At 51.8% G+C, this 16,797-nt stretch overlaps 1 protein-coding gene across 5 annotated transcripts in view; it reads right to left on the reverse strand.

The window, feature by feature from the left end:
• The window catches only part of TMEM266 (transmembrane protein 266), a 143,991-nt gene that overhangs the window by 55,605 nt on the left and 71,589 nt on the right, over positions 1-16,797 (reverse strand). The gene's annotated exons all lie outside the window — the stretch shown is intronic.

Below are 16,797 nucleotides of genomic sequence, written 5' to 3' on the forward strand. Positions count from 1 at the left end.
TAAAATAAAATAAACAAATGCTCGATGAATCACTGAATGGATTTTCCATTTTACAGCTATAAAAAGAAAGATTTGAACCAGATCCCTGTTTTTCAAAGTAGGCTGAGTAGAACACTAGGTCCACAGAACGTTCATAGTTGTTATTTGATATGAAAGTTTCCATGGTTGGGTACGTTTTGGAAAATTTGGGTCCAACGAAGTTTAATGGGAATTTTTCTCTGCGGCGCATTTTAGGGCCTTCAGCATGCTCTTACGCATCACCACTGTCCCAAAGGGATTGCAGAATCAGGGCTTCCCAAACTGGCTGGACTGTCTGATGAGACTCGAGTCCCATGGACCTTCTGGGCAACCCGTGACTATATGATCCTGGACATCACAGCAGAGGTGAGGCTGCTGAGGATGGAAGCCTTCCTGAGCAGGTCTGGAGGTGGGAGGGGTCAGGGGATCTCAGAGCTGGGTGGCACCACAGGGCACTGGATGCCCTCCTCTCAGGAGCAGAAGGGCACCGCTGAGAGGCCCGCGGAATACAGGGCTGGGGGAGCTGACGTCAAACCTCCCCGGCTTGGTAGTTTAGGTACCAACAAGACTTGCCTGCCTCCCTTGCTGAGGAAGAACTAGGTATCCTGAAGTGGCAGCCACAGCACTCACCCAGGAGGCCATACTTCTGGCTCTGCCTTTGGCCACCCTGCGGCTGTGTGTGAAGGCTCCTTCCCATGTGTAATTCCTGAGAATGGTCCTGAACTCGTAGGCCACTAAGTTAAATGAGGGAATTTATCTGCCCTGTAAACACAATGCAGCTGAAATGGATTCATGATGGTGACGATGATAATAAACTATCTGACGGCAAAACACAGGGCCACCACCTCCTGCCCTTCCCATCCAGAGGGAGCCGATCACCCGCAGCTGCTGCCAGAAGGGCCAGCGCCCACCTCCTGCAGATCCCAGGCCTGTCATGGGGCTGGGAAGGGAGCTGAGGCGTCCCCTTCTCTTGGAAGAAATAACGTGAATACTTCAAGGAGATTTCCCCCTCACAGTCCATCCAGGAAAGCTGGAAGGAGTCCCCAGCCACTGGAAGGACAGACAAAGCTCACAGCTCTTCAAGAAACCTGGCAGGAAGCTGGGCTTATTCACATCATTCTGAATATTTTCTAACACCTCTGGGAATGACAGGCCCCATCCTCAACTCTGCGGGGAATGCAAAGGCTGATGTTCAGTCCCCAATCTCGGGGAGCTGCTCCCAGAAAGAGAGGTAGGAGGATACCAACAGGCAGAGGAGGAAGAGGAAGAGGCCCTTTTGGATGGGGCTGGTCTATGTGAACCCTACATGGTCCAAGAGTATGGTGCAAGGGATCAGGAAGCCAGCCAGGTCAAAAGAGAGGGTTTCTCATTAAGGGACAAGCAGAAAAGAGGAGGGGAATGGTCTGTGGAGGCCAGGTGGGGAAGGCCATGGATGAACACCTCCACGCCCACTGCAGGTGGATTTCAAAGTCCTCTGCAGAACCACTTCTTTCTGCTTTCTAGCAGGCACACAGGGGCTACTCCCCAAGGCAGACGAAACCCCAAGCTGAAACTGGGAGGAGCTCAGGAGAGTTGCCAGATCATACTCAGGATGTCCGTTACAGCCCAACTTCACATCAACAATGAGCGATTTTCTAGTAGACCCTGAACCTGGCATACGATAGACTCAGACTAAAAAATGATCTGTTGCTTATCTGAAGTCCAAATTTAACTGGGAATTCTGTATTCTTATTTGCTAAAGCTGGCAGCCCTAAACCCAAGAGCCAAGGGGTCTGAAGGGGCCCTGGTGAGAGCAGCTGTGATTTGATCAGAGAATGGATGGGAACCCTGGGGTGCAGGCAGAAAGCCAGGTGAGCTGGGGAAAAGCACATGAGAAGGCCATCTGTCTCGGAGGGGCCGCGGGGAGGGACCCGGCCAGGGAAGCCAGGTGCTCAGACGACAGCTTTGGCCCTGCCGGGCTGGAGGTTCGCACAAGCCTCAGGCTGCTGCCCACAGCAGTGCCATCGGCATGGCACGTCCATCCGTTAAGGAGCCTTTGCATTTTAAGGTATCTCTGGCTATCATCACGTGGCCACCCTCCTCACTCCTGATCCTTCCAGCATCACCTACTCCCCCCTGCTTCTTTTCCCAGGGTGATGTGATGTTCCTGCCTCTCCTTCCGCCCCATTTTCATCTTTCACACTTCTCACCCCAAGTTCACGCCCAGCCTCCAGCCACCTCAGCGCCTCCGGAAGTCAGTTCCCCTCCTGCCCTCTCTGCCTGCTCACTCCTCCCCCTCAGCTCTAGTTTGGTCTTTTCTAGGGCCCAAAGACACCGGCTCTAATTCCACATCCTCCCCAAAGTTTCTGTGTCTGTGGCCCCTAAAACGGACGCCATGTCATTGTCATTTGAAATCTGAGCCAAGCACCCTCAGGCGGTTATGAATAAAAAGGGCAGCTGCCAGGGCCGTCTACCTGGGCTGGCCAGCAGGAAGCCACCTTACATTCCACGGAAGGCACTTGGCATTTGTTCACCTCTGTGCCTTGGACATCCCTAAGACACGGCTCCTTCTACCCCAGAGGAGTGTCCAGAAGGGAGAAGGGAATGAAACGAAGCATCGTGTTCAGGCATTCCGTATATTCAGTTCCCCATAAACAGGAGACTCAGATCGTGACCTGCCTCCAAGGGAGGAAAAGCCAATGTATATTGCTGTTTAAATGTTGGGTTTTCTCTTTTTTTGGTTAGAGAAACTTACTAACTGCACCGGGTCCAGGTGGTTAGTGGGAAGCCACATGTGCAAAGGGTGGTGGGGCCATGCTCAGGAACTTGTAGCAAGGGAGAGAGATGCAGGTGGGCGCCTGGAGTTCCCTGTGGTCTGAAGTCAGCCCATAGTGGGCCTGGCCCTGACACCAGAGCACACTCCAGCCAGGCAGAGGACCTGGCAGATGGCAGGATTCGAACGCCAGGCAGGGGATGACAGCCCGGAAGTCAAACGAGCGCTGCCCCCACCATAATCTAGGCAGGCAGGGTGACCAAGAGGCAAAAATCCCTGCTCTTGGGCAGGCTACACTCCAGTGGGAGAGAGGGTCAGACAATAAACACAGCAGGTGACAGCCTGCTACAAGGCCACAGGTTCTGTGAGGAAGAAATGCAGAGCTGGTGGCGGGATTAGGACAGTTAAGGATGACATTTTAAATATGGTGGTCAGAGCAGGCCTCAGTGAGAAAGCCTCTCTGACAAAGCTGATGGGGTGCGGGGAGAGCAATCCAGGCATGGTTGAAATGTACACTAAACAGGGACTGTTTCCGGTACAGTTATATTCAGCCCTGAAGTACCCCCAGCATGAGAAATACCAAGGGAGCCAGGAGTTGGGTAGCGGGGAGGACAGGGCTTCCCCCTTCAGCGGTGGGTATAGCTCACTACCCACCGACACCTGGGGCAGATGCTGCGGGGGCAGCCACAGCCAACACGGCACCCAAGAACCCCGAGGCAGCTGCACGATGGAGCCTGTGCCAAGCTGCTCTGGTCCTGTTCTTCCATTCCTGTGCCAGCTCACTTATCCCCCACCCACACTCTGCCCTCAGTAACCCGCCCCTCCTCCGTGCCAGTCTGGGAGTGAGTTCGTGCAGGCCTCCTTGTTTGCTCTGGGCACTCCCTCCTCTCAGTAACCCCAGGGCAAGGCACGTGGAGGTGGACTCGATTGAAGTGGAAGGACAGAAGACCACCATCAGGGAAACAATAGCATCCAGGGGACACAGTGGCTGGTGAGATCTGGCGGCTGAGGGGCAGGGAGGCAGGGAGCCCTGGGAACTGGGGGTGGGATCTGCCTCCAGGTCAGGGGACCTCAACCCAAGCTGCACACTAGAGCACCCGAGAGAGCTCTTACAAACTCCAGGGTCCGGGCTGCACACCAGGACTCCTGCACCACAACCTCTGTGGGAGGACCCAGGCCTCCTCAGATGACTCCAGCATTTATTCAAGGTGGAGACCTGCTGTTCCAGGTCCTCCATACCCAGTGGGGTCTACAGATCAGTAGCGTCAGCATCACCTGGCAAGTATTAGGAATGCAGCGTCTCGGCCCTTCCCATGCTCGCAGAATTTGAGTCTGCATTTCAATGAGATTCCAGGTGCTCTGGGTGAGAGCAAATGCCTCTGGCGGCTTAGTAGGAGGTAACGGGTATCCCAGAAGGTGAAGGAGGCACAGCAAAGGGAGTTTGAGAGCAAGAGAGATGAGACAAGGAAGGCCAGTGGGGGCGGGGTCGAGCTAGTTGCTGGGATTCAGGAAACGGTGCAGACAGGCTGTGTGTGGGGGAAGAGGGTTCAAGTAGGTTCTGGGCTCCTTTGTGAAGAGTAGAGACAGAGGGCAGGGCTGCACTAGACTGCAAGACTGCAGATCCTAGGACCCACAGAACAGGGCCCTGGAGCGTGGGTGGGGGACTGGGGAGCTGGGCTGAAGCTGCAGGCTTCTGGTTGACCAGTGTTTCAAAATCCCAAGCTGCCAATAAAATTTCATCTGAAATTCAGATGACTCGGACATTCCTAGGAGACTGCGTTTTAGCACCAAAATAGAACGTGACCAGTTTCAAAAGATCCCTGAGTGGCTCAGTAATGACTCAAGGGGCTTAGTGGGCTAAAGGGAAAATCAGCGTTGACTCTCATTAGAGGAGGCACTTTCCTTCGGTCTTCAGCACCTGCCCATCAAGGCCCCAGGGCTGGTTCTCAGGGTGGTTTTATCCCCGGAATCGCCACGAGAGGGCAGGCGTTTCCCAATGTCCTGTCTTGGTGCCTCTGTAGCAAGGGGACAGCCCTAGGGGGGCGGCCGGGGCTGCCAGTCTGCAAATGCCAACAAGCAGATGGCATGTCCTGGCAGGTGGACGAGCATTCCACTCTTGAGGCCTCAGAGAAATCCTGGGGTGGGGGAGGCTGAGTACCTTTGCTGCTTTCTGCTTCATATTCTTAGGTGTTTGCATAAACATTTCAAATAATACTTTCTGGAATATGAAAATGAACTGACAAACGTCCGGCGGACCCTTCATATGCAATAGAGCCACAGGGGTGACCTGGAAGGGGTTGGCTCAAGCCAACGCTCCATCAGGCAGCGTTCCCATGCCTGGCACTGAAACAGCCCCAATCTGGAAGGGAAAGGAGAACTGTGTGGCGTGAGGATGTTGGCGGGGGGAGGGGGGGTGCTATGCTTGCTCCTGTGGGTCCTGGTCGCCCACCCCACAATCCACTGCGCAATCGGGGTGCAGTGCCGGCCAGGCTGGCTGTGGCTGGGAGGACACATGGTGGGGGCAGGGGAATGACTGCACTACTGAGTCTCTTGGGGTGCAAGCTGGGGAGTGGCTAGAGTAGGGGACCGTGGAGACTCTCAAGGTGTCCTAAAAGGTGCTCACTGGAAATGGGGAGTCATGGCATCAGCCCATTTCCCTGAAGGCAGCCAAATTAGCTAACCCTGTCTCCCCTACTTAGAGATTTTCATCCTTCAGGTTTCTAAGGAAGGAGCTGAGGGAAGTGATCAAAATAAATCTGGAAGCTGCCGGGTAGCAGGAGCCAGACTGAAGCCTGGGTCCCAGGCTTCCCTAGCCACTGTCCCTCTGCCTTTGGGAGGGGACTGCTAGACCAGGGGCTCAGAAGCTTTCTGGGCGGCAGAGCTCTCCAGCAGTGGAGACAAGCAATGCCCCTACACCCCCAAAAATCACCATGCATAAAATGTCAAGGAGTTCATGGAGTCCTTGAATCTCACTGACGGATCATCTAAGGATCCAGATTAAAGCCCCAGGATTGGGTGATTTGAGGCCCCTCCGGGCTCCATTTTCGCCAGTTCTGTGATGCTGAACACCTGTGTCCTGGGCGTCACAGCTGGACTTTGCCAATGGTTTTGATGGTCAGCAAAACTCCTTGGCTCCCCTTTACTTTCCTTTACTATATTCCAGATGATTAAAATATTGGAGAAAGCCATGGGGCTGACTGAAATGTAACTTCTGTCATTGACGTGGACTTTATTTTTATTGATTAAACAAACACTTAAGATACATACTGTGCACCAGGAGCTGTTCTGAGCACTTCACAAATGTTAACTCATCTCGTTGCTTTAAAAAGCAAGTCCTTCTTTCTCTGTTGTCATGGTGGGGAAAGCCAGACTTTTCCATCTGTTTGGCTCTTGGTGGCAACTACTGTCTCCAAATTCCAGTCTCAACATTGACTGAACTCTCAGTGCAACTGTTGAGCCTCGATTCCCTAATCCCCAAAATGGAGATCTCTGCTTTGACAGGATTGTTGTGAAATTTTAAAATATTAAAACTACCATATGTCAAGCCCATAACACAGTGCTTATCACACAATCTACTATGGTGATGATTCAGGTACATGGTCATCAGAGGGGGGATGAATAAACACAGTAAGTTTTAACATTCATTCCATTCTTGGCATGGTTCTCATATGCCACCAAATGCCAGGCACTGTATGGGGTACTGTGCCCATGAGGGTAGCCAGAGCCTTCATCCTCACGGAGCCTACAGCCTTATATATGAACTCTGATGATGCAATGCGTTCCTAGTTCTCGGCCACTCAAAAGGCAAAACAAGTGGAGAAAAAAGGCAGGAAAGAAATAGGCTCACTGCGTATGACTTCTCTAAAGACACCCATAATCTCGACCTGTGAGAACCATCAACCCAATGCCTGCAGGGACAACCTTTTACCAAACATCTGAAATAGTGAGTGGGGCTTCTTTCTCACCCAGTGAGAACCAGAACAACAGGAAAAACTCGGTTAAGCTTCCCCTTTGTTCCCAGTGCCCGATTCCAGGGGGCAGACCGCAGCAGGGCACGGACTCAGAGACGCGGGCTCAAACACACACCACGAAACCAGAAGTCTCAGGGTAGAGGTGAGAGGTGACTCTCCCAGTGCTCTGGGAGAACTAAATAAATTGAAGTTTCCACACAGGCAGCTTCAGTTCTGCAATCAGAGCTAAAGGTTAGCCCTGCTGCCTTGGAGGGAGAGAGGGAGGAGGGTTGTGTGCAGCTGGGGTCACCAGAGTTTGACATTTGCTTGTCCCAGAATCTCAGATTTCTTGCAACCTTGGAAACGTCAACTGGAAAACAGCAGGGTGTGGTGGCAAGAGCTCAGGGTGGGGGGCGAGGAGGGGAGTTGTGGAAAGAACTGCCATACACTTGGCAACCCCCCACCCCTACCCTGGGGTACAGTGGTCAATGCACACCATGGATTGGCTGTCCCTACTTGGGGGGACCAAGGGCACTGTCCACACATCTCAGGAGGGCTGCCATGTAGGCGGCTGTGCTCAAGGAGCCACTTCCCAAGTCCTTGACAAGGGGTTCAAGGTTGACTTAGCGGTGGGAGTGGGGTGTGGTTGGATGAAGTGCCAATAAGGTCCCCGCCACCCTCAAGTCCTCAATTCTGAAAACTGGCCCCAAGTCTGAAAATCTCCCTGTGCTGTGCTTGGAGGACAGGGCTGCCTGGATGCGGTCAGCTTCCTACCGGGTGACAACGAGGGAACAAATTGGCACCCTACTCACCAGCTCTCTCCCGGTTTGCTGTGGTTTGGCAAATCCTGAATCGGCCATGATGTCCCTCCTTCTATTTGGCCAAAGTCAATATTCAGGTGCCTCCACAGGTGATTGGGGGCTTCCATTCCATCCCAGCACCATAAATTCAGCTCACTTTCCTTGTGGGACCTGGCCATGTATTCAAACTTTCCTCCCCTCTCTCCAGGCAGCATCCCTGACACGCCCCCGACCCAGGTGGTCAGAGGCGCTCCGCCGCCATCTAGCGGTCACCCGCTGCTGTACGCCCTGCGCCTTGTGAGCAGGTGGGACGGGCAAATGTTTTTCTGAGACATAATATATTGCCTTCTTTTTTTCTCTTCTTTTTTTTTTTTTTTTTATACAGGGTCCCGCTCTGTCGCCCAGGCTAGAGTGCACTGGTGCGATCCTGAGTAGCTGGAACTACTGACGTGCACCACCACGCCTGGCTAATTTTTAATTTTTTTGTAGCACTGGGGTCTCACACTCCAGGCTAATCTCCAACTCCTGGCCTCAAGCGATCCGCCGGCCTTGGCCTCCCAAAGTGCTGGGATTACAAGCGTGAGCCCCTGCAACCGGCCTTAACTGATTCTTGATCAAGGAGACTTCTTTGGGGTTCCTGGACTACAGGAAAGACAGCTAACCAGTGCTTATCAGGAAAAATGTTTTTGTCTAAATTAAACTTTTATTCCGTGGCTGGGGCATCAATAATTCTCCCGGAAGCCGGAGCCTACTAAAAATATCAAGGGAGTGAGGGGTCACAGGGTCAGTTTGCGGTCCAGGGACAGCTGGCTTGCAGGAGAAAGGGGTGGTGTTTTATTATAGACAATCTCACTGGCATCAAGAAAGTGGATTACTGAAGCTCCTTTTGTTCCTCCTTGAGAAAAAAAGGTGCAAAGCATCCAAAATCATGTGATGCAGAACTTCCAGATTGCAGTTGGCATGGCCATGGAGGGGCTCAATCTGCCTCATAACCCTGAACCCCAAAAGGCTTTTCCTTCCTCTACCAGGACATTAAAATCTTACTAAGTGAAGTTGGCATGTTTTGAGGCAAATCTGATTTCCTTTTTCTAGGGTGACTTTACGGAGAAGGCATGGAATGACCAGGGATGCTCAGAGGTGAGTCAGCCGCTGACCACAGCAGTGACTTCTGAAGTATAAGAAACCTGGGGCCTCCCTTGAGCCTCCTCCTCAACTCCACAGAGATATAGGGACCAGCTCCCAATTCTCTCCAAACAGAACTAGGCGACCCCTTCTCTTCTAATCCTTATTTGCAGCCTCATGCTTTTACTCACTGCTTCATTCATTCATTCAAGTCATTCCTTGATCAGTCAGCACCCCTGTTCCAGGCTCAAGTGATCTGACCCCTGCCCTGCGGAAGCCCTTGGCTCAGTACTGGAGACAGACTTGTAAAGAGAGGAGCAGAGTTCAGTGTCGCCCTGGGTGTGGTGACAGAGGTAGGCAAGGTGCTATGGGTGCACTGAGGACCTAGCCTGGTGGAATCAGGAACAGAAGACTTTCTGAAGGCTGTGGTACTCAGGCCAGACGGCACAGGAAGACAGAAGAGTATTTTGGGCGATGTCTTAGTAGGTCCCTACCCCTCCCTTCTCTTTGTCCCCAGCCTTTGCTCACTGGCATATCTAAAATTATTTCAGTCCTTATTTAGAGATGTTTGCTATATTGGGTCTGTCTTATTTTTCTAACCTGACATCTCAAAAAATATCCCTGTGCCCCCATTATGTTTTTTACCTCTGAGTGTGAAGTTCTGGCAGAAATGTGCTGTTGGCATCATCTCTAAGTAATAACATCCTTTTATGTCAACCCAAGCCCCAGACTTCCTCCAAGCTTACCCTGCCTAGGAGTCCAGCCCTGACCTCTCTACCCAAGACCCAGACTTCCTCCAAGTTTACCCTGCCTAGGAGTCCAGCCCTGACCTCTCAGCCTGGCCTTTTAGAACCCTAAGATATAAACAACTATCTTACTAAACACTGAATATCTTTTATTTCCTACTTTATTTTTATTTTTGACAAAGACTATCCCACTTCCTCACCCATGACCACCTTTGCACCCTCTTTTCACTAAAACGATGGGGAGCATCTTTATCTATGTGGGACCACAGAGTGTCATTTACAGAGTGGGGATGATGACCCCTGCCTTGCGCCACCATTTCTTCTACGGGCTGTGGGCCTCTCCAGGGTGGAGACTCGGATCTCTCTGAATTTTCTCTTGTGTGGCCTCTTTTTCACCCAGACACTGAAAACTAACCAGGCCTTCAATGTACTGTACTTGGTTATGAGAAAACAGAACACCCAGTCATCACCATGACTCTCACAAATTCACTGTCACTCTTCCAAAGGTAGATGATTCGTTCACTGAGAACCTCACTTTTCTGTACCTCTCCTTTTCCACCACTGAGTGGAGTGACATCCGATGAGAACAACAAAGAATGAGAACAAGAAATCAGGGGCTAAGATTACGTGCAAACGCAAAGCCCCGGCACTGTCCACCAGGACAGTGGACACTGGGCCAGCTGCATTGGAATGAAAGCATCCACTGACCAAGTCATTGAAGAAACAGCCTAAGAAGGCAGAGCCTTCCGGGACCAAACAACGTCTAGAGAGGCTGGATGAAATTAAGAGCTAATTCTAGACTGACAGCTATGAAAGGGGAACTGGCTTCCTTTGTGGATGATTCCATCTCCCATGTTCACACTACCCTGTCCCACTGGGGTAACAGTAATGTACTTTGGGAAATGATACAGATCACACGGCAGGCCTGATTGGCTTATGGATTTTCCCCTGTGCCTTGCCATGGGACCCAATTCGAGCCAAAGACACATGAGGAAAGGGCTGCTGGAGGCTTCTGGGAGTTTTTTGTTGCTCTTAGAAGACAGTGATAGGTAACCACCAACCACCCTCACCTGCCAGATATGAACGAGGAACGGTGACCATGGGCAGCCCTCTTGGAAGGAACCAGTGGAAATCACTGGTTCCCCTTGCAGCAGCAAGGAGGGTTGGGGTGCTTGTACATGAGCCAAAATGCGCATGTGGGTCATTTTGGTAGTAATGGGTTGGTGAGGTCTAGGCTCCGCACACTGGGGGTCACATGACTCTCGGAAGCCATGGGGTGAAGCTTACAGCATCAGGGTGAAGCCAACGCTGTGGCCAGCAGAGGGCAGAGATGAAAGGAATCTGGTTCTCGTGGGTACTGGCGAGTCTCTGGACCAACCTCAAAGACGCCCTTGCCCTGGACTCCATGTTACCGGGGCCAGTGTGTGCGAGGTGTGTTTTCTGTTACACACACTCCAAAGCAACTGGCTGATGGAGTCACCAGTCCTTCATGAGAATGGTGTAGGGAAGAGACGGGAGCAGGAGAGATTACAAGACTTGGGATGATGGGTATGAGGCATGATAGAGGAGACATCCAGCTGCCCTCTCTGGTTATCCACGCAACAGGGCATTGCAGGTGGCTCAGCTGGGGTGCAGATGCCTCCCCTGTTCCCCTTCCCCCCTCTCCTGAGTGTCTGTTCACCTCTGTGGACATGCATGAAGGTTCTTCTGTGATCACTATTGAGGGAGGGAGGCACCTGGTCAGGGGAGGGCAGGGAGGCAGAGACAGACGATGCTGCAGGCATGATGTGCCAGCCCAGCTTCTTAGGTAGAACTGGAGACCTGGGTGGTGGGTGATGAAGGCTAGAAGCATGTAGGACTGGATGGGGCCATAAGCAGCGCATTGACAACGTGGTACAGGCTCTGCATGGAGCCCACGTTGCATGGACTTTGGGTTTCTGAAGCCCCTCACTTGGCACTGGCACTCCCAGAAGGGACACGACTGGCAGCAGTGGCTTCATGGGCACTGGACATGATCAGGAGGGAGCCAGAGTAGGGGAGGAGGAACACAGACTCCAGGGTGACTATGGCTGACCAGAGGTGACTAGAGGTGACCACAGCAGGCTTCATGTAGCTTTGGGGCATCTTGGCACCCAATGGTACCTGCTGCAGCAGGGAGGCTCAGGTGCTTGTTAATGAGCTGAAATCACATGTGGCTCATTTTGGTAGTAATGGGTGGGTAGGGTCTAGGTTCTACTGGTTAGGGGTCATAGAAAAGACAGTTCAATCTGGGGCTTGCTGGGTTTGAGATGGCCAGGACAGGCAGGCCTTGGTTCCTTGGGCTAGATTTGAGTGCTGTCACTCGAAAGGCAGATTTTAGCAATTGCTTGGGTGGAGACATGAATATTTCTCCTCTCAAGTATGCAGCCAACTCAGAGGCAGAAGAATAAATCATTCCACAGACACTCAGCATTCTGAGATACGTTTGGGATCCCTGTGAAAATGTCCCAGAAGCAGCTGGATATGAGTCGAGAGAGAGAGAGAGAGAGAGAGAGAGAGAGAGAGAGAGAGAGAGAGAGAGAGAGAGAGAGAGAGAGATCTGGGATAGAGAAAAGACTTTGAATGTTACCAGTTTAAGGAGATTAATTTAAGAGATGGGAGTGGATGAAACTACCCATTGTATAAAATCAGTAGAGTGAAAACGGCCAATGGCAGAAAAAAAAAAACCCCAGCATTTAAAGAACAAGCAGAGGAACCTCTAATAACTTTTTTAAAGGCCTGGAAGGGGCTGGGCGCAATGGCTCACACCTGTAATCCCAGCACTTTGGGAGGCTGAGGCAAGTGGATCGCGAGGTCAGGAGATCAAGACCATCTTGGCCAACGTGGCGAGACCCTGTCTCTACTAATAAATACAAAAATTAGCTGGGCGTGGTGGCATACACCAGCTACTTGGGAGGTTGAGGCAGGAGAACTGCTTGAACCTGGGAGGCAGAGGTTGTAGGGAGCTGAGATTGCGCCACTGCACTCCAGCCTGGTGACAGAGTGAGACCCCATCTCAAAAAAAAAAAGAAAAAAGAAAAAGAAAGGCAATGGTAGCTGGCAGGGATGTGGAGTCAGGAGAGGACACGAGACTGGAGTGTGATGACACAGGGTGAGGAGGTATCTGACGAGCAGGTATCTGAGAAGGCGGGAGGGAAAGGCAATCAGAGCTCAAGGGATGGGGCAGGCCCTAAAAGGGAGGAAGGACAAGACTGAGGAGTGCTGTGCAGCCCATCCACGACTGTGCCCACTTTCTGAGGGGACTGGGAGAGGAGGTCATCTGCTGAGGGCAAGAAAGAGGGGACTTGACACAGACACAAGCGATCAGAACTGGCCATCTTGGGACTAACCAGGACTGCCGAGGAGGACTGCCAGGCAAAACTGAGAATCAAGTCGAATCTGGAGACCCTGAGCCAGAGTGCATAGTCATGTGATTATCCTCCCTGAGCCCTTAGCAGCCCGAGTGCGGAGGTGAGGAGAGGAGCAGCAGACAGCTCTGCAGTCTGCTCTGCTAGGCAGCGATCAGGAGGACAAAGGGCTTCTAAGCAAGTCAAGGAGCTTGGCCAAGATGGGGCTCTCACCCCACATCAAGGCGGCTGCTCCTTCTTCCTCACCCCAAAGGACTTTCATGGGCTTAAAAAGCATAGCACACCACCTCACACCCATTAGGATGACTGCTATCAACAAAATGGAAAATAGCCAGTGTTGGTGAAGACAAGGAGAAATCAGAACCCTCAGGCACTGTTGGGTGGAGTGTGAAATGGTACGGTAGCCACTGCAGAAAGCAGCGTGGTGGGTCCTCAAAAAGTCACAAACAGAATCACCACGTGAACCACCAATTCTGCTTTTGGATATATACCCAAAAGCATTGAAAACAGACTATTATTACTACTTTTTTTTTGAGACAGTCTCACTCTGTCACCCAAGCTGGAGGGCAGTGATGGTACGATCTCGGCTCACCACAACCTCTGCCTCCTGGGTTCAAGCAATTCTCCTGCCTCAGCCTCCCAAGTAGCAGAAATTACAGGTGTGTGCTACCACACCCGGCTAGTTTTGTATTTTTAGTAGAGACAGGGTTCGCCATGTTGGCCAGGCTGGTCTCGAACTGCTGACCTCAGGTGATCCGCCCGCCTCAGCCTCCCAAAGTGCTGGGATTACAGGTGTGAGCCACTGCATCCAGCCTGAAAGCAGGGTTTTGAAGAGATATTTGCATAGGCATGTTCATAACAGCATTATTCACAATAGTTAAAATATGAACACATGTGAGAAAAAACAGTGTGGGGTGTGTCCGTTGACAGAGGAATGGATAAGCCAAGTGTGGTACAGTCACACAGTGAACAATTACTCAGTTTAGAGAGGAAAGAAATTCTGACATATGTTGCAACATGGCTGCACCTTGTGGACACCTTGCTAAGCAAAATAAGCCAGTCATAAAGGAACAAATACTGCAGGACTTCACTTACATAAGGCACTTAGAGTAGTCAAATTCAAAGAGACAGAAGGTAGAATAGTGGTTTCATGGGCTGCAGGAGGAGGGAACAGGAAGCTATTGTGTACTGGGCACAGAGTTTCTATTTTGCAAGGAGAGCTCTGGAGATGGATGCTGGCTAGAGTTGCCCAGCAATGTATATGTCCTTAATGCCACTGAAGCTTACACTTAAGAATGGTTGGCCGGGTGTGGGGGCTCATGCCTGTAATCCCAGCACTTTGGGAGGCTGAGGTGGGCGGATCACAAGGTCAGGAGATCGAAAACATCCTGGCCAACATGGTGAAACCCCATCTCTACTAAAAATACAAAATTCAGCCAGGCATGGTGGCACGTCTCAGCTACTCTGGAGGCTGAGGCAGGAGAATCGCTTGAACCTGGGAGGCGGAGGTTGCAGTGAGCCGAGATCACGCCACTGCACTCCAGCCTGGACAAGAGCGAAACTCCTGTTCTAAATAAATAAATAAAAAAGAATAGTTAAGATGGTAAATTTTGTTACATGTATTTTACCACGATTTTTAAAAATCTTTTTTTTTTTTTTTTAAAGTATACTGAGGCTGGGCACTGTGGCTCATGCCAGTAATTCCAGCACTTTGGGAGGCAGAGGCAGTCAGATCACTTGAGGTCAGGAGTTTGAGACCAGCCTGGGCAACATGGTGAAACCCCATCTCTACTAAAAAAAATACAAAAATTAGCTGGGTGTGGTGGTACATGCCTGTAATCCCAGCTACTGGGGAGGCTGAGGTGGAAGGATTGCTTAAACCCGGGAGATGGAGGTTGCAGTGAGCCAAGATTGCACCACTACACTCCAGCCTGGAGACTTGGTTAAAAAAAAAAAAAGTATCTAAGAAGTTGAAGGCATTAGACAGGGCAGCTAGCAGTGGTATCACACGGGCAATGCATGCTATCCACAGGCACAATCGTGATGGTGGAAAGGGACAGGTGACAAGTGGAAGCCCAGGGGTGCTAGCCAAGATCAAGGGATCAGGAGCAGGGATGGGGCTCTATTCCCATCTCTGTCATTTTTTGTTATTGTTGAGACAGAGTCTTACTCGGTTGCCCAGGCTAGAGTGCAACGAAGCAATGGCAGCTCACTAAAGCCTTGACCTCCTGGGCTCAAGTGATCTTCCCACCTCAGCCTCCAAAGCAGCTAGGATGGCAGACATGCACCAACATGCCCCGCTGATTTTTTTTGTAGAGATGGGGCTCTGCCATGTTGCACACAGCTGGTCTCGAACTCCAGGGCTCAAGTGATCCTCTCACCTCGGTCCCCCAAAGTGCTGGGATTACAGGCGTGGACTAGCACGCCCTGCCCCGCCCCGCCCCCGCCTCTGTGCTTGTGTGACCTTGGGCATGTACTCCCTGGGCCTCGCTGTCTTTGAGAATGTTTAGAACGGATGTGTTTAGGTCTCTTCCAGCTCTAACAGCCTCAGATTCCGGAAAATTGAAAAGCCCTGAAATATCACGGAGCTCAAGAGACTGGGACGCGGGCAGCCGGGCCACGGAGCACTTTTTTGCTGGGGTCCCTGAGGTCTTTTCATTACCTACAGAAAAGGTTCATTCCCGTACAAAACACTGGCCTTCGTAGGAAGAGGCATTTTGCACAAGCCTGAAACCAAGCTCAGAGCTGAAATGAGGACTCTTCCTTTTGTTTTACATTGCCCCAGAAAGGGCCGGTTGGACATTTTGGGAAAACCCCAGGAAATGCAGTGAGAGCCAAGACGCCTCGCGGGGAGAGGCCGTTCCTCCCTCGCAGCGCGTTTTTGCTTCGCTTCAGTGTTCCCTGGCTCCAGTCCTGAGCCCGCGCTTCCTTCCTCCGGGAAGACCTCTGGCTGCCAATCGAGGCTCCCAGCTGAGAGCTCCAGCAGCGAGGCAAATCCCTTCCCCGGGCTGCTTCCTATTTACCCAAAGGGAACAGCTTTCCTGGGCACACCTGGAGATTCAAATCCAATCAAGGGCCCCTCTGCCTTGCAGGCGCATCATTTGGATTCGTTTGCTTGGGAAGAAACCTTGCAAAGGCCCAATTTAGAGGCAAATTGAATGATAAGGCAAGGCCTCTGCCAGCCTTGGGATTTAGACTAGGGAGTGATACACATGGGACACCTGGAAGAGGGTACACGACAGCGCGGGACACCTGAAAGGGGGTACACGACAGCGCGGGACCCCTGGTGAGGAACACCCATTGCAGGGTCCACCCGCGGTGTCATAATGCCCACAGGGGACACGCGTGGACACTGCTTTGCTCTGAACCAGAATCCCTGGAGGTGGTCCCACTTCTCTCCAGACCATCCTGCTCCCCACGTGAGAAGGGCCTAACAGGCTCAGGCCAGGGCAGGAAATGAACTCTCTGGAGCAGCTAGGTGAAGTTAGAAGGCTGCACTACTGCCTTTAACCACCAGAGAGCAGTGACGTAGTGACTCACTGGGCGCTCAGAGAAGGACCCACAGGCTGCAACATTTGCAGAGCCCAGTGAAAATGTGGGGCTCCTTAAGCATTTCAAAACGGCAGCAGCAGGGCATGTAGCCAAGTGCTGGGGCCCGTCTAAGCGCCGGGCTCCCTGCTACTGCACAGGTCACATGTGCACGAAGCTGGCCCTGGCCCAGGGGACTCAGGTTTTAGCCCGGCCTTCAAGCTGGTAAGGACCTGGGAGAAGCCAACCCTACGCTGACAGCTCAGGGAGGCGCTGCCACTGCAGATGTCCCTTAGCTGCCTCTGACCTGCTTGCCTATCCCTTTTTTCCAATGTCCTGCTGACAATGTACGCAATGCTTAAAAAAATTATATTTTCGGAGAAAGCCACTGGGGTGTAGTTTCACCATTGTCAGGCGGTTTATCTCAGGAAGGCGGGGAGCTCCTTCCAGAAACAAGTCCAGGGAATCCAAGCTCTTCAAATTTAGCTTTAGCAA

This window comes from Callithrix jacchus, chromosome 8 (genome assembly GCF_049354715.1).
Source record: "Callithrix jacchus isolate 240 chromosome 8, calJac240_pri, whole genome shotgun sequence".
Lineage (NCBI taxonomy): Eukaryota > Metazoa > Chordata > Mammalia > Primates > Cebidae > Callithrix > Callithrix jacchus.